The 17,093-nt window shown below is 47.3% G+C and overlaps 1 protein-coding gene across 2 annotated transcripts in view; it reads left to right on the forward strand.

Moving 5' to 3' along the window:
• Positions 1-17,093, forward strand: part of LOC128336215 (ras GTPase-activating protein 4-like) — a 78,718-nt gene that overhangs the window by 18,925 nt on the left and 42,700 nt on the right. The gene's annotated exons all lie outside the window — the stretch shown is intronic.

Raw genomic sequence — 17,093 nt, forward strand, 5'->3', positions numbered from 1 at the left:
AAACTAAGCCAGTCATTAATAGTTGGACTCCCTGAAGATTTCCTCTCGTGTTGGGCCTCTGTGTTTGCCTGGAAAAAGCTGGTGATTAATATATCCTGTGGAGAGCTTCATTTTTCAAATTTACGGTCCTCTTGATGTTTAAGATCTGCAATCAGTGGAAGGGCCTTAAAACCAAAACAGAAAATAGGGAAGGGAGACAAATCTTAAAAGAAAACGCACCAAGTGGGAGTGTTTAGAATTCGTTGTATAGATAATTCATTTCTGTCAGGGAGTTGTACTAAACACCAAATAGCTAATATTAGCCAAATATGTGCTGGTTCTACCTTAAGTGAAGCCTGCTGGAGAAGAGGAGAAGAGGATTCCATCTCCCCCAGGGTGAGAGACTGGGGTGTTTGCCTCTTCTCTTCTGCCCTCCCTGGTTGCCATCTGCTTCCCCCAGGACTGCTTGTGGAGAGGCTTTGCAGGACTGGGGCTGTAAGGGTGAGTGGGCAGTTTTTTTTCCTGGTTCCACCTGCTGAGCTTACTGCTCAGCCTATATAGGAAGACTGCCAGTGGCCGCGGGCCCGCCACCGAAGGGTGACACCAAAGGGGGTTGCCCCTTTGGGGGAGCCACTTCGGGGGAGAAACGAGGGCGAGGGCTGGACACTTTGTCCAACCATTTGTATAGAGGGAGGCTTCTGTTCAATCAGTTTTAGGTTGTGCTGAGGTTGGGTTGAAGTTGTAATGTGTGTGGGTTTGTCTGGAGATGGGGAGCCAGGGAATGCCTTCATTGAAGGTGGGGCAGCTATTCCGGTGGTGTTGGGGAATAGAAGAAGAAACGCTGGCAGGTCCGCAGGCTGTTCCGGGGGAAGGGTGGTCAGAAATCTAGTAGCTGTCCCCCTTTCCAGCTGTCCTGCCAGCACTTTGATCTCGGGGAGCACTGCCAACATCCCACATAACCTTACCTTGCTCCTCTGCAATGCCAGGTCGGTCCAGAATAAATCAGAACTCATCCATGATTTGATCATGGATGAAGGGGCCGACCTGATGTGTATTGCTGAGACTTGGTTGGGGGAGGCTAGTGGTCCAGTTTGGTCCCAGCTTCTCCCGCCAGGATATTCTGTAGAGGAGCAGGTGAGGGGACGTGGGCGGGGAGGTGGAGTGGCTGTGGTCTATAAGGATAACATCTCCCTTACCAGGGTCCCTGTTAGGGTATCGGACCATATCGAATGTGTGTACTTGAGTTTGGGGACCAGGGGTAGATTGGGACTTCTGTTGGTGTACCGATCGCCCCGCTGCCCAATGGAATCCCTTACTGAGCTCACGGACTTGGTTGCGGAACTTGCGTTGGAGTCTCCCAGACTTTTGGTGCTGGGGGACTTCAATGTTCATTTTGGGACCAATTTGTCTGGGGCAGCTCAGGAGTTCATAGCGGCCATGACGACTATGGGCCTATCCCAAGCGGTCTCTGGATCGATGCATATTGCAGGTCACACGCTTGATTTGGTCTTTTATTCTGATCAGGGTGGTGCTCCGTGGGTGGGGACTCCTTCGATCTCCCCGTTGTCATGGATGGACCACCATCTGGTTAAGGTTGGACTTACAACCACTTCCCACCTCCGCAGGGGCGAGGGGCCTATTAGAATGGTCCGCCCAAAGAGGTTACTGGATCCAGTAGGATTCCAAGGATCCTTGGAGGGATTTAATGTTGGCTCTGCAGGTGATCCTGTTGATGCCCTGGTTGAAAACTGGAACAACTTGCTCACCAGGGCAGTAGACACGATTGCTCCTAAGCATCCCCTCCGACCTGCTTCAAAATTGGCCCCTTGGTATACGGAAGATCTACGGGGGCTGAAGCGGCAAGGTAGGCGACTGGAGCGCAAGTGGAGAAAAACTCGACTCGAATCCGACAGATTACGACATGGAGCACATTTAAAGATCTATGCTCAGGCGATACGTGCGGCAAAGAAGCGGTTCTTTTCTGCCTGTATTGCCTCTGCGAGTTCACGTCCAGCGGAGTTGTTCAGGGTTGTCAGGGGACTAGTATCTGCTCCCTCTCCCTTGAACCAGAATTTGGAGTCATCAGTTACCCGCTGTGGTGTGTTTAATGAATTTTTTGCAGACAAAATCTCTCGGATTCGGGCCGACCTAGATGGAGACTCCACAATTAATCTGATGTCTGAACTGGAGGTGTCCGACAACTCCTCTTATACGATTCGGCTGGATCAATTTCAGTTTGTGACTCCTGAGGATGTGGACAAGCTGCTTGGAGCGGTGAGGCCTACCACTTGTCCTCTTGACCCTTGTCCAACATGGCTTGTTCTATCTAGCAGGGAGGCTGTTGTAGGTGGCCTGGTGGAAATCATAAATGCTTATCTGAGGGAGGGCAGGATGCCTCCTTGTCTTAAGGAGGCAATTATTAGACCTCTTCTAAAGAAGCCTGCGTTAGATCCCTCAGAGTTGAGCAATTATAGGCCAGTTTCCAATCTCCCATGGCTGGGCAAAGTAATTGAGAGGGTGGTGGCCTCTCAGCTCCAGGCGGTCTTGGAGGAAACTGATTATCTAGACCCATTTCAAACTGGTTTTCGGGCGGGCTATGGGGTGGAGACTGCCTTGGTCGGCCTGATGGATGATCTCCAATTGGCAATGGACAGAGGAAGTGTGACTCTGTTGGTCCTCTTGGATCTCTCGGCGGCTTTCGATACTATCGACCATAGTATCCTTCTGGAACGTCTGAGGGGGTTGGGGGTGGGAGGCACTGTTTTTCAGTGGTTCCGCTCCTACCTCTCGGACAGATTCCAGATGGTGTCGATTGGAAATTGTTGCTCTTCAAAATCTGAGCTTAGGTATGGTGTTCCTCAAGGCTCCATACTCTCTCCAATGCTTTTTAACATCTACATGAAACCGCTGGGAGAGATCATCAGGGGATTTGGAGCTGGGTGTTACCAGTATGCTGATGACACCCAGATCTACTTCTCCATGTCAACTTCTTCAGGAGTTGGCATATCCTCCCTAAATGCCTGCCTGGAAGCAGTAATGGGCTGGATGAGGGAGAATAAACTGAAGCTGAATCCAGATAAGACGGAGGTACTTATTGTGCAGGGTCAGAACTCTAGAGACGATTTTGATCTGCCTGTTCTAGACGGGGTCACACTTCCCCAAAAGGAACAGGTTCGCAGTCTGGGAGTACTTCTGGATCAACGTCTCTCCTTGGTTTCTCAGGCTGAGGCGGTGGCCAAGAGTGCCTTCTATCAGCTTTGGCTGATACGCCAGCTGCGCCCGTTTCTCGAGATCAGTGACCTCAAAACAGTGGTACATTTGTTGATAACCTCCAGACTGGACTTCTGTAATGCGCTCTACGTGGGGCTGCCTTTGTACGTAGTCCGGAAACTTCAGTTGGTCCAGAATGAGGCAGCCAGGTTGGTCTCTGGGTCATCTCGGACAGACCACATTACTCCTTTGTTGATGGAGTTACGCTGGCTGCCAGTAGGTTTCTGGGCAAAATACAAAGTGCTAGTTATTACTTATAAAGCCCTAAACGGCTTAGGCCCTGGGTATCTAAGAGAGCGTCTTCTTCGCTATAAGCCCCGCCGCCCATTGAGGTCACTTGAGGAGGTCCGTCTCCAGTTGCCACCAACTCGTTTGGTGGCTACACAGAGACGGGCCTTTTCGGCTGCTGCCCCGAGATTGTGGAATGCACTTCCTGCTGAGATACGATCCTCCCCATCTCTTGCAATTTTCAGAAAACACCTGAAAACACATCTCTTGAGCCAGGCTTTCTCAGCTTTTTAAAAATTTGTTTTTAAATTGTTTGATTGTTTAATTGTAGTTTTATGATGTTTTTAATTGTTAATCATTGTTATGTTTTATAATTTTTATTTTAATTATTAACTGATTTTAAGGTGTTTTAATGTAAACCGCCCTGAGCCTTTTGGAAGGGCGGTATAAATTTTTAAATAAATAATAATAAATAAATAAATAAATAAATAAGTGGCGCATAAGGGAAATGACTTGACTAGCAAGCCAGAGGGTGCCGGTTCGAATCCCCACTGGTATGTTTCCCAGATTATGGGAAACACCTCTATTGGGCAGAGGCAATCTAGGAAGATGCTGAAAGGCATCATCTCATACTGTGCAGGATATGGTAATGGTCAGCCCCTCCTGTATTCTACCAAAGACAACCACAGGTCTCTGTGGGCGCCACGAGTTGAAATCGACCCGACGGCACCCTTTATGTGCTGCTTATGGCCACCTCCTGAGAAGCAGGTGGTCAGGCATTTTACATAGATGTGGCAAATGTGTTTGGACAAGTTCTTGCTCCAAAGTAGTGGCTGGCTGCACCACTTCAGACCACATGGGTCTGAAGCGGGTTCACATAAGGCGATGTTGCCATACAAAACCCCCACATGTATAAGTGTGTCGGGCAGATGTGCTGGCCACGGCTCTCTCCTCCCAGTGGCCACCTCGGGCTCATCTACAGAATCTGAAACCCTGATTGGCCAACACAAACATCTGAAGCCGTCTTATATCCGAGTCAGACCATCTGTCTTTGCTTAATATTGGCTACTCTGACTGGCAGCATTTCTTCGAGCCCGACCTAATCTGGTCTGTTTTGACTGGCAGCATTTTTTCAGGCTATTTCCCATTGCCTGCTACCTGAGATTCCTTTAACTGGAGATGCCTAAGATTGAACTTGGGAGCTCCTCCTCCCTGGGGGTCTCGGGGCAGGGATTTTTCTCGGCCATACCTGGAGATGCTGGGGATTGAACCTGAGACCTTCTGCATGCAAAGCAAATGCTCTCCCACTGAGAAAGGGCCTCATCATACAGGCTCCTCTTGGCCTTGGCTGGAGCCCTGGAGGTCAGGCTGAAGCTATGCTGAGTGGGAGCCTCGTTTAGCTTTGGTGCAAGCTCCCCAGAAAGGAAAGGAAAGGAAAGGAAAGGAGAGGAAAGGAAAGCCATAGACTCAAGGGAATGAATGTGTTGGCTTCTATAAATACACAGTTGGCTTGCTCATCACTTCATTGGAAGATGAGGCTGTTTCCAAACTCCCTCTTTATGGCTGTCCTCCAATACCCGTCTGGTGGGGTGCTTCTCTCGCTCTGCTGTCTGCCTGTGTGTTGACCCTGGAATTCGGCTCCGCACAGATACCATTTAGCACAGGGCCACACAACCTTCGCCTCCTCTCTGCAGATGTCGGACTGCAACGCCCATCACCCCGACTATGGGCCACTGTGGCTGGGGGTGATGGGAGTTGTAGTCTGGCAGCAGCTGGAGGGCCAGAACTGTGCAGCCTGGATTTAGCTCATTCATAGGAACATAGGAAGCTGCCTTAGACTGAGTCAGACCATTGGTCCATCTAGCTCAGTGTTGTCTACCCAAACTGGCAGCCGCTTTTCCGAGGTTGCAGGCAGGAGTCTCTCTCAGCCCTATCCTCTAGATGCTGCCAGGGAGGAAACTTGGAACCTTCTGTATGTAAGCAGGCAGGTGATTTTCCCAGAGCAGCCCAATCGCTTAAGGGGAATATCTTATGGTGCTCACAAATGTGGTCTCCCATTCAAATGCAACCAGGGCAGACTCTGCTTAGCAAAGGAGACAATTCATGCTTGCTCCCACAAGACCAGCTCTCCTCCATCCAAGGAAGGTCTAAGGAAGGTCTCTGCTTTCAGGTCCCTCCCTGGTCAGTTCCTGCCATAATTCCAGCGTCTCCCACCCAAAAACAGGCAGCGTGAGCACCGTTCTTCAGAGCTCAATCCCCTCCACAGAGTCTCCAGAAATTAAATCGAATAAATTGAATAAATGGAAATCAAATAAATGAATAAATAAATAAATAAAAAATATTTGAGCGGGGAGAGTGGGAGTAGATCGACCTCGTCTTGCAAGGCTACATTACTTTAAATGATTTTCATTATGACATTTAATTCCTTTGATTCCTTTTGCTAATTTCTAATTACTTCAAATTACTTTACCTTACTAATTAATTAGACACCAGCTCTGCCCTGCCCTTTCTAAAACAGTATGCATGAGGATGTGATTGATTGACTGATTGATTGATTTCTATACTGCCCTTCCAAAAATGGCTGAGGGCGGTTTACACAGAGAAATAATAAATAAATAAGATGAGTCCCTGTCCCCAAAGGGCTCACAATCTAAAAAGAAACATAAGCCCCTGGTGGTGCAGTGGTAAAACTGCTGCCCTGTAACCAGAAGGTTACAAGTTCGATCCTGACCAGGGGCTCAAGGTTGACTCAGCCTTCCATCCTTCCGAGGTCGGTAAAATGAGTACCCAGAATGTTGGGGGGCAATATGCTAAATCATTGTAAACCGCTTATAGAGCTTCCAGCTATAGAGCAGTATATAAATGTAAGTGCTATTGCTATTGCTACAAGATAGACACCAGCAACAGTCACTGGAGGGGTGCTGTGCTGGGGGTTGAGAGGGCCAGTTGCTCTCCCCCTGCTAAATAAAGAGAATCACCACTTTTAAAAGATGCCTCTTTGTCAAGTTAGCAGGGGCCCATAGTGATCCAATTGGGGCCCGAGAATAGAGGGTTTAACTCTTACCGTGCCAAGGTCCTTATCTAGACTAGGGGAGATCTGGGGGAGTCCAATTTTACCGGGAAAAGAAGCCTGGCCTGTAAAATGATTTTAAAGTCTCTAGCTTGTGCCTCAGCCTAGCAATTTGTAGCTGTAACCATGCTTAGGAATATAGGAAGCTGCCGCCTACTGAGTCAGACCCTTGGTCCATCTAGCTCTGCACTGACTGGCAGCGGCTCTCCAAGGTTCCAGGCAGGAGTCTTCCCCAGCCCTACCTGGAGAGGCTGCCGGGGATTGAACCTGGGACCTTCTGCATGCCAAGCAGATGCTTGGCTACCTTGTGTTCGTTCCAAAGATGCACACTTTTCCTCCTGCCGTCCTCTCCCTCCCCTGTCTCCATTTCCCCTGTGTCGCGGTGTAAGTTCCCTGGTGCAGGGACTTGCCAGCTTTTACTTTACGCTCCATATCGCAGAAGCTCCAGGCTGTAAGGTGTGCCCACCTGTGATGAGCTCATTCTATAGGACAGGGAGGCAGGTAATTCTGGTGGCTTTCTGCACCATCCATCCATCCCTTCTGTGCCTGGTGATGCAGCAGAATGACTGAGTCCCCAGTAGAGATGGAGCTAAAAGAGCAGGGGCTCATAAAGAGATCCTCTGTCAGAGGATGCTTTTTGGCTCATGGTAGTATGGGTTGGTTTAGGGTATTTTTTCCTTTTTTTTCTTTTTTTGCAGCTCTTGGGAAAGCCCTCTGTAATGGCGTTGCTCAGAAAAGCAAGGAAACTCCTTATCTGCCTTCGCAGACTTCCTTTGGAGAAGAAAACCTTGACCTGGCTTTTGATTTAGACTGCCCCCCCCCGCCCCACTCAAGTGTGTGGTGTGTGGGGAAGAAAACAGAATTTAGCATCCCTTTCTTGGCAGCTTGGTGCCTTTTGTTTCAAGAGCGAGATGATCAGCCTCGCTCCCAGCTCCAACATTTCTTTCCACTTGTTCTTTCCACAACATTGAAGTGGGGATTCTGTAGAATTCCTGCCGGGTTCCTGCTCTTTTGGGCTAGCCACCAAGGCACAGTGTCTTGAGGTCCTCTGCGTCTTCTAGTCCTTTAACAGTATCATTCATCACTAAGGCCAGGGGACCACTTTCTGAACCACTTGTGGTACACGTGCTCCTCCCACTTCCATCCCTGGCAAACAGGTTTGGCAGGTTTTTAAAGTTTAAAAAACCTGCAACGCCTGTTTGATCAGAGGCAATAGTGCCACTCTCGACTGTCCTAGAAACAATTGTCTGCCCATTTTTATTTTTGATTATTGATTGATGATTGATTAAGCACCATTAAGTTGATGTCGACTCTTAGCGACCACATACAGTAGATAGATTTTTAATTATACAGTATTGTTATTTATAAACTTATTTATATGTGGTGTGTTGGACTAGGACCAGGGAGACCTGAGTTCAAATTCCTGTTTGGCCAAGAAACACTGGGTGACTCTTGGTCAGTCACTTCTCTCTCAGCCTAACCTACCTCACAGGGTTGTTATGAGGATAAATATAATCACGTACGTACACCACTCATGTGGGGGAGGTGAGGAGGGCAGACAGCATTATGGTTGCACTGAACTTGTTGACCACTCTGGAAAATGACTATATTTGTATCCTACTCTTCCTCAAAGGTGCTCAGGGGAGATACCGAGAGGTTTTCTGTCTTTTTAATCAACACAACCACACTGCGAGGGAGATTCAGCTGAGATTAGGATGGGTAGGACTTATGACTTGCTGGTAGTATCCTGTGCAGAAGGTCCCAGTTTCAATTCTTGGCATCTCCAGTAGAAATGAATCTCAGGCAGCTGAGATAATAGAGGTTCTGGGTGCTGCTTCCAGTCAGAGTAGACAATCCTGCGTGACATGGACCAATGGCCAGACTCAGTTGGAGGCAGTCCCATAGGCAGCCTTTTGTTCTGGAGGAATCTGTGAATCTTTACTGCCATGGATTACCTTATGCGAACTGGGAAAAGAGGCACCTTTCTAAAGTGGGAGTTCTCTTTATTGAGAAAGGGGAGAGCAACTGGCCTCATCCACCCCCACCACAAGACCCCTCCAGCGACTGTTGCTAGTGTCTGTCATGTTTCTTTTTAGATTTTGAGCCCTTTGGGAACAGGGATCCATCTTCTCGGCCTTTTGGCTGGGAAAGCATTCTCTACTAAAGTCATTTTATTGGGATGAACTGCAGTGTCAGTTCTTGGACATTGTAGAAGTGGAAAAGGTGCAGAAGAGGGCAACCAAGATGATCAAGGGCCTAGAGCACCTTCCTTATGAGGCTAGGGGGCTACAGCATCTGGGTTTTTTTTGTTTAGAAAAAGACAACAGCAGGGAGACCAGAGGCATAACTAGGGAAAACGGCACCCGGGGCAAGCACTGAAATTGCGCCCCCCGCCCCCCCCAGCATACATACATCTGACTGACACACATGTTTCAGAAAACTTTTATTTAAAAAATTTTAAAAATCACAAAAATCACAAAAAAATTCAAAATGCGATAAATAACCAAAAATGCGATAAATAACCAAAAATGCGATAAATAACCAAAAATGCGATAAATAACCAAAAATGCGATAAATATCCAAAAATCCAACAAATATCCAAAAATATATAACCTAAAATCATAACTGGGCCCTCCTTGCTTTCATGGATGCAAATTGGTCTATGATGCCATCAAAGTTAGTTTTGTCCGTTTCCTCTCTCTCTATGCTCAGCAGAGCAAGATCACAGGGTCTGTCTTGATCCATGGAAGCTCTCAGACAGGAAAGTATCAGCTTTAACTTGCTGCATGATCTTTCACAGCTGGCAACGGAAACTGCAACAGTCAGCATGATCTGCAGAGCAATGCGGAAGTTGGGGAAGGCGGCGTCATCTCCATATTCAACTATAAATTCGAGAAGCTGTTCTGGTGTTGCTACTCTCATGTTGGTCTGTGCTGCTAGCAACATTCTGACGTCCAAAATCTCGTCATATAGCTGCACATCAACATCAGTCCTGTACATTTGGCAGAAATTTTCACAGTTCGTCTTTAGGTTCTCTCTGTCAGCACTGTAGCACAGTCCCTCGATATCGAGAAGGAACCCAAACTTGGCATCAGTGTCATGCAGGCGAGTGAACCTTTCGCCCAGTTCTCTGTTAAGACGGTCGAGTGTTCCCTTCATGACTCTTTCCATCTCCTCCCTTGCTGTTAACCCAACGTCTCTTGATTTCTCACCAGGCATTAGTTTTTTCCGTCTCGGACGTCTTTCAAAGTCAACATCCCATTCTTCACAGAGACGATGTCCTACGTCGAGTGCCTCTCTGACCAGCACTTCTCTCTCACCATCAAAACGAGCCTGGAGGCTTTTCAAATCCACAGCAGCATTGTGGAAGTTCATTTTAGGATCCTGCAGTCTCTTTTGAACACTGTCAATTCGAGCGAGGATGTTATTCCAGAAACCTAGAAGAGTCAGAAAACAATAGGTCAACAAGTGGCTGCGCAGCTGCTCTGCATCACTTCTGCTTTCCTTGCTCTCATCTTCATCATCTATCATGTCCTGAAGAACTTGAAGAATCTCCTCCAGGTGGTTGTTGACTGGCTTCACTGCTTCCGTCCTTGAGCTCCACCTTGTTTCAGACTCTGACTTAAGAGACACGGGCATGGCGTTTTTGAGTCTTTGCCAGCGCTGTGTTGAGCGAGAAAAAAACACGTAGATGGAATCAATGGTTCCAAAAAATGTCACCATCTTCACATCCTCTTGGGCTGCATGTACACCCACCAAGTTGAGTGAATGATTGTCGCAATTCACAAACACAGCCAGGTTGTTTTTCTCACGTATCCGTTGGGCAACACCGCTTCTGTGTCCAGCCATCACAGCAGCATTGTCATAGCACTGTGACCGACAATATTTCAGCTCCATTCCGTCCTTCTCTAACTTATCCAAAATGTCTTTAGTCAAGCTCTCAGCATCCTTCCGGCTTAGCTCGATAAAACCAAGGAAGGACTCTCTCACACGGACTGTATGACTCTCATAATCAATTTCTACATATCGAACTACTTGTGACATCTGCTCACGGTGTGCCAGGTCAGGAGTCGAGTCGAACATGAGGCCATAGTATCTGCTTTGCAAATGCCTCTCAGTAGACTTTTGCGAACAGTGGATGCCATCAGGTGGATGAATTCATTCTGGACTGCCGGTGAGAGATAAGAGGGGGATCCAGGATGACTTTCCACATAGGCCAGGTGTTCTCTCATGACTGGGTCATGAGTAGCCAGTAATTTCACTAAGCAAAGGAAATTTCCTACATTGGTGTCATCCTTGTCTAGATGAATTGACTCCCTAAGTCCTCGCAAAGCCAGGTTCTGAGTTGCAAGGTATTTGATGCAGGAAAGGATTCTTGACAAGATTTCGCGCCACCTCTGCTTCTCCTTCTCAATCTGTGATCGAAGTTCCGCATCAATGAGTCCTCTGTTTCCAGCTATATTTCTTTCCATTTCTTTCCACTGTGTGAAGCACTCCCGATGATTCTTGGCATTCTCATGCACACAAATCCTTTCAGGTGCTTTCCAGTGGTTGAATCCACTTTCCTGCTCCAATGTCGACTGATGCTCTGATCGGGAAAAGAGGAGACAGCAGAAGCAAAATGCCGACCTCTTAGAAGGGGAATAGAGCAGCCACTTACGAGTCACCTCCTCACCATGGCCACTTCCCAATCTCTTCCTGAACCAAGTCTTGTTCATCGCACGGTTTCTAGTTGGTAGGAAAGGCCCCTCAGAGTTCTGGAAAAATTTTCACCCAGCTTAATCATTTCTGTTCTCAGCGTGTCAGGGATAATCGGTCTTCCAGTATCCTGGTCAAACTGCAGAAGTCCGATGTCATGCCGCTCAATCACTTCCGGCCTAAGAGTTAGAGGCTCTTGGTCAGCATCTGGTTCAATGCACATACTGTCCTCCTCCTCCTCCTCCTCCTCCTCCTCCTTCTCGGGTCCAGTCTCACTCTCATCAGTAGACTCGACATCAGCAGCAGCTTGCCCTCCTGTCACGTCCACACTCTCTGTGGCAGCCTCTTCATCTTGCTGGACTTCCTCCTCCACTTGTGGTGGATGTGCACTTGATCCACCGTCATCTGGCTGGACTTCCTCCTCCACTTGTGCTGGCGGTGGTGCCGGAGGTGGTGTGGAGCTACTTGTCCCGGGCCTTGTAAGGAATGACTCGAGGAACCTGCTCGACCTCTGGGCTTCCTCTGCCTCCAGCCGCCGCCTCTTCCGTCCTTCAGCTCCACTTGCCTTCTTCCGTGGCATCATGATGTTCGAATCTCTAAGGGAATTTGTTCATTATGTCAACATCCCACTCTTCCTCCAAGGAGCCCAGAGCACCCCCACACCTGTGTCTGCATTTGACACCCCTGGTTACACAAAAATGCTTTCCAAGATACTGGAATTCTTGAGAGCCAGCTCACCCCCACAACTGTTCCTGCACTGAAGTCTAGGCGTAGCAAGGTTGTAGTGGGCCCAGAAGAGACAATATTTTAAATTCCTCACCCCCATCAATGAAGCTCAGCACATGAAGCCAAGCAATATTGACTTCATTAATATCAAATTAACTCATTTACAATAAATTACACTGCTCAACATCAGATTGCTCAGCTCATAAAGTCAAGAAACATTAAATAGAACATCATCCTTAATTATATTTTAACAGGTTTGTTAAATTGTGGATGATGCAAGTCAATTAATAGCACTGGAGAAAGACATGATTGAAGTGTTCAGATTAATCCATTTACAATAAATTACACTGCTTAACATCAGATTTCATTTGACTTAGAAAGGTTTGCTTTACTCACAGTAGGCTGGTTCTAAGAGCTGGTTTGTGGTTGGTTGTGTGCCTGCAGTTCCAGTCAGCAGAGTTGCTATTATTGTTTTTTGAGAGAAAATAGTATTAATTTTTTGTATTTCAATTTATTTGTTTTTACATGTTATATCCCGCTCTCCCTCCAAGTAGCCCATTGTGGTGCACTACCTTCTTAGGTTTTTCCTCACAACAACCCTGTGAATTAGGCTTGTGTCCCAAACATCAAAATTACGACTGTGAGATAGCAACTTCATGGTAGATCTCAGGCCTACATTACTGTATCATTGCAGATGAACATCCAGGTCCACTCAAGCCATGAGGTTAGCTGTATCATTGCCCCTCAGCTTTTGACATTAAAATGGGCAAAATTAATCCAAATTCTGCACACATAGTGTAAGAAATCCTGTCCCATGTGTTGAGTGCAGGATGGATAGTATTTTTGGGGATCACTGGAAAATGCATTGATGAATCCCCTGCTAACTGGGCAAATAGGCAACTTTTAATGTGGTGAGTCTCTTTATTTAGCCATCATCTTGTTTATTTATTGATCCTTTATGATGCCATTGCATGGTTCTGTAATAAAGCATGTTAAAAACCTGCTTGATATTTACTGTAAATGGGAAACAGTTCACTGGCATTTATTTGTTACATTTTTACATTGTATTTTTTTCCAATCAGGGAGCACAAAGTGGTGAACAACAATGGCACAGATATAGTTTAAAGCACCAACCATTAAAATTTGTTTCCTGATACAAGAACAGGTAATAGAGAATACAGATGGAATATTAAATTGCAGGGTAGGCATAGTGATCCCTATTTGCTTGTACTGGAACTTTATGTTCAAGCCACCATCTTAAAGGCAAAAACATGCACAATAAAATGGTCACTTTTAATTTGAAACTCACACATCTTAGAAATAATGGCCCACGAGATTTACTCTGAAATGAGTCCAATTGCAGTTGATAGGACTTACTTACAACTTAGTAAAACTGCACAAATTGCAGCTAAAAATTTGAAGAAACAGAAAAATTGAACAAGAATCAGACATGTTGGCATTGAAGAAGACTAGGCAATCTTAACTCGCAACAGCTTTTTGGGTTATTTCAAGATTAGTGTTTTGCAAAATATGTTTTCAAAATATGGATTGTTTTAAGTTGGGGTCTTTATTTAGACAGTAGGGGAAACATGCCAATTTTACAATCCACATTGGAAAGAGAGAGGACTGAAGACATAGTTATTTGCAGACTGCAGATGGTAGTTATTTATTTAAAGGACATGAATGCACTTTGTTCCAGGACTGAAGAGCACACACAAACACACTCACAAGGAAAATGTACCACCAGAGACCAACTTGGTATACCTTACTTAACTCAGCTGGCAAACAGTAATCTTTGTTTCTGTGTGTGTAGGCTGAAATCAAGAAATGGATGAACACTGAGGTGCAAACTGGAGTTAAAATTAGTTTTTTGCAATCCCTTTTGGAGTGTATAAACAACCTCCCCTTTTCATCACTTGTTGAGAAGATGTTTGTTTTAAGTGTTTACTAGTGTGCTTGTTTACTAGTTTGCTTGTTGAGAAAATGTTTGCACACACTCATTCTCAAATGGTCTCAATAGATCTCTTTGATATATCACCACAAGAGAGAGAGAGAGGAGGAGATGGAAGCAGCAGCAGCCAGCGTGAGTGCGGTGGAGAAAAGGAGGAGGGAGGACTACTGGCTGCTAGGCTAGGCAAAGAGTGTGTGGTGTGTGAGTGATGTGTGCTTCTATGTGGCTGCGGGCGGGACAGGAGGACCATGCGGAGTGCCGAGAGAGGGGTGGGGGGAGGGGGCGGGGCACGAAGGGGAGGAAGCGAGGCTGCCGAGTTGCGGAATTAAATATTGTCACACTGACTCACTGACTCACACAGGAATGCTGTCTGTTCTGCGTGCTGTGCTGCTGCCGTGCCGATGCTCCTGAGATGGGTGGAGAGTGGACTGGAGTGAGTAAGCAGTTCCAACTGCGCAGGTGCGCGCCTCGCAGTTGGGCTGGGCTGGGCTGGGCTCCTTAGTTTCAGCAGCACGCGGCAGCAGCAGGGCCTGCTGCCCTCGGGTCGTCGTCACTGCCTGGGTGGCTCACTGGCTCGCCTCTCGGACTCGCTGAGAGAGGCTCAGTCTCTTGTGACTCGCGAGAGACAAAGGACAGAGAGGCCAGAGCCGAGCCGCCAGGTAGAGAGAGGTGAGCGGAGCGGGCGGCGGTTGGTGAGGCTGGGCCCGCTGGCGAGCTCTCGTTAATCCACCGCTGCGCCGGGGATACGGGGGAAACAGGCTGCAGCTGCCTTACTAGCGCGGGCGGGGGGGGGGGGTTGGCAACTCCTGGCAGGACTGACTCGGAACCGAACGGGAGACGGGGGAGAGAGACGACAGACACTGAGTTGTGGCACGCCAACAAGCAAAATGCCCACCCGCCCCTGCCGCCCAAGTTAAAAAAACACATCTCACTGATTCAAACATCTCACTAATTCAAACAAATAAACACATCTCACTAATTCAAACAAATAAACATTTTATTTAGATAATCGTCACACAGACACACCTTATTCTCTGGTTTGCAGGTCAGGTCTCCCCTCCTCTGGAATCCTTCTTCCGACTTTGAGTCCGTCTTGTGTGCGGCGCTCACACAGCCCCCAGGCCCAGCCAGCAACACAAATGATTGCCTGCCTGCTGCAGCGTCTGACGCTGCGTCCTTCCCAAACAAACTCTGTGGACGGACTAGTCCACGTGCAGGCGGCAACCGGAAGGACACTCACGCATGCGTGAATGGCGGAGGGGCGGGGAGTGAGCGGAGGCGGAGCGAGGCAAGCAAGCCCGCCCAGGCTAGTGTGAGTCTCAGTCAGTGATGAAACAATGAACCGGCCGTTTTTGCTGCTCAAACCGCAGCAAACTTTAGGTGCCCAGTGTGGTGAGCTGGCGGGGCCAGAGCGGGGGGGCGCTGGGGACCGCCCAGGGAAGAGCGGCTTGACTGCAGCCGCTGGTGCTGTGCGCTCTCAGCGCTGCGCCTGCAGCGGGATGCAAAAAAAAAAATTTTTTTTAAGGAAGGGGATCGGCAGGCAGGGGCACTTTTTGGCGCCCCCCCACGTGACCTGCTGGGGTGGCGCCCAGGGCACGTGCCCTGCCTGCCCCCCCTATCGTTACGCCCCTGAGGGAGACATGATAGAGGTCTATAAAATCATTCATGGTGTGGAGGAAGTGGAGAGAGAGACATTTCTCTCACACACATATAGCACTAGAACCAGGGGTCATCCCATGAATTGGTGGTCAAGAAATTTAGGTCCAACAAATGGACATATTTTTTCACACAACACATAGTCAACTTGTGGAATTCTCTGCCACAAGATGTTGTGTTGGCTACGAGTTTGGATGGCTTTAAGGCCAGCATGGTGTAGTGGTTAGAGTGCTGGACTAGGACCGGGGAGACCCGAGTTCAAATCCCCATTCAGCCATAATACTAGCTGGGTGACTCTGGGCCAGTCACTTCACTCTCAGCCTGACCTACTTCAGAGGGTTGTTGTGAAAAAGAAACCTAAGCATGTAGTACACCGCTCTGGGCTCCTTGGAGGAAGAGCAGGATATAAATGTAAAATAATAATAATAACAACAACAACAACAACAACAACAACAACCATCAATCATGCTCTGCACCCCCGCAGTGATGTAGATAGGCTCTACCTCCCTCCCAGCTCAGGTGGAAGAGGAATGCTGCAAGTCCATCAAATAGTAGAGGAGGAGAAAAGAGGCCTTGAAGAATATATAAGGGACAGTGAAGAAGATGCACTTCAAATGGTCAAGAACGAGAAACTATTCAACACCAATGAAACAAAGCAGGCCTACAAGAAAGAACAAGTCAAGAACCAAGCAGAAAAATGGAGAAATAAGCCCCTGCATGGTCAATATTTGCACAATATAAGTGGAAAATCAGACATCACCAAGACCTGGCAATGGCTTAAGAATGGCAACTTGAAGAAAGAAACAGAGGCTTTAATACTGGCTGCACAAGAACAGGCACTAAGAATAAATGCAATAAGAGCAAAAGTCGAAAAATCCACAACAAACAGCAAGTGCCGTCTTTGTAAAGAAGCAGATGAAACAGTGGACCACCTGATCAGCTGTTGTAAGAAGATTGCACAGACTGACTACAAACCAAGGCATGACAAGGTAGCAGGGATGATACAATGGAACATCTGCAAAAAATACAAGCTACCTGTAGCCAAGAATTGGTGGGACCATCAAATTGAAAAAGTGGTAGAAAATGAAGATGTAAAAATATTATGGGACTTCCGACTACAAACAGACAAACATCTGCCACACAATATACCAGATATAACTGTAGTTGAGAAGAAAGAAAAACAAGTCAAAATAATCGACATAGCAATACCAGGGGATAGCAGAATAGAAGAAAAAGAAATAGAAAAAATCACCAAATACAAAGATCTACAAATTGAAATTGAAAGGCTGTGGCAGAAAAAGACCAAAATAATCCCAGTGGTAATTGGCGCCCTGGGTGCAGTTCCAAAAGACCTTGAAGAGCACCTCAACACCATCGGGGCCACAGAAATCACCATCAGCCAATTACAAAAAGCAGCTTTACTGGGAACAGCCTATATTCTGCGACGATATCTATAACAACTGACAATAAAATTCAGCCATCCCAGGTCCTTGGGAAGGACTCGATGTCTGGATA

Source organism: Hemicordylus capensis, chromosome 12 (assembly GCF_027244095.1).
Source record: "Hemicordylus capensis ecotype Gifberg chromosome 12, rHemCap1.1.pri, whole genome shotgun sequence".
Classification (NCBI taxonomy): domain Eukaryota; kingdom Metazoa; phylum Chordata; class Lepidosauria; order Squamata; family Cordylidae; genus Hemicordylus; species Hemicordylus capensis.